The sequence below is a fragment of the Myotis davidii genome, unplaced genomic scaffold, assembly GCF_000327345.1.
Source record: "Myotis davidii unplaced genomic scaffold, ASM32734v1 scaffold175, whole genome shotgun sequence".
NCBI lineage: Eukaryota > Metazoa > Chordata > Mammalia > Chiroptera > Vespertilionidae > Myotis > Myotis davidii.
In genome coordinates this window covers 3,733,597-3,734,942 of record NW_006286972.1, presented here as the reverse complement: position 1 = coordinate 3,734,942, position 1,346 = coordinate 3,733,597, and positions in this window count along the sequence as shown.

Here is a 1,346-nt window from a genome sequence, read left to right as displayed (position 1 = left end):
CTCAGGTCCCCTGGCCTGGTGCTAGGTGGGAGGTGCAGCCTCAGGTTCCCCAGCACACCCTCAGGTCCCTCGGCCCAGCTCCAGGGCGGGTGGAGTGGCCTGAGGTCCCCTGTCAAGCCCCACTGGGCGGGGGGCACAGTCTGAGATCCTCCGTCAAGCCCCGCTGGGTGGGGGTGTAGCCTCAGGTCCCCTGGTCCAGCGCCAGATTGGGGGCACAGTCTCAGGTCCCCCGTCAAGCCCCGCCAGGTGGGGAGGCACGGCCTGAGGTCCCCTGTCAAGCCCCACTGGGTAGGGGGCGCAGCCTCAGGTCCCTGCTGTTTGCTTGTTAAGGCTCATTACAGGAACTCAGCCTCTGCTGTGGGTGCAGCCATCTTGTGTTATGGAAACCCTGCCTCCGCTGTGGATGTCGCCATCTTTGTGATGATGTGATGGTCAATTTGCATATTCCCTCTTTATTTGATAAGATGCTGTCAGTGGTCATTTAGATTTATTTCTATTTTTATTTGTTTTTTTTTATTTTCATTGTTCTCTCTGACATTTCTGACCTTCATTCTGGGGTCCTTTCCCTTCTGCCTGAATAACCTTCTTTAGGCATTCCTTTATTGCAAGTCAGCTGCTGATAGACATTTCCTATTTTCTTTTCTAAAAATATTTTGAGTTTATTTTTATTCTTTTAAAATTTCTTTTAGTTCACTTAATTTACATGCCATATATTCTCCCTTTAAAGTTTATGATTCAGTGTTTTTTGGTATATTTACAAGGTTTTGAAACCGTCACTACCTAAGTCTAGAATATTTTCATCACCTTAAAAATAACCTCATATCTGTGAACAGTAACTCCCTATTCTTCCCTTTCTCCAGTGCCTGGCAAGCATTAATCTTTCTATCTCTAGGAATCTGCCTATAATGGACATTTCGTATGAATGGAATCATAAATATGTGGCCTTTTGTGTCTGGCTTCTTTCCTTAGTAGTATAATATTTTCAAGATTCATTGATGTTGTAGCATGTGTCAGCACTTCATTCCTTTTTATGGCTGAATGATATTCCACTGTATGGGTACATCACATTTTCTTTATCCATTTATCAGTAGGAAGATATTTGGGCTGTTTTCACTTGTTTTTGGCTAGCCTATTTAATAAAAGAGAAACATGGTAATTAGTGTATGACCGCTACCCTTCCCATTGGCTAATCAGGGTGATATGCAAATTAACTGCCAGCCAAGATGGCGGCCGGCAGCCAGGCAGCTTAACCTGAACATGAGGCTTGCTTGCTTCAGTGACGGAGGACTCCACGTTCCCTGCCTGCCTTGCCGGCCTCTGAGCCTGCAGTTTGAACATTGTAACAA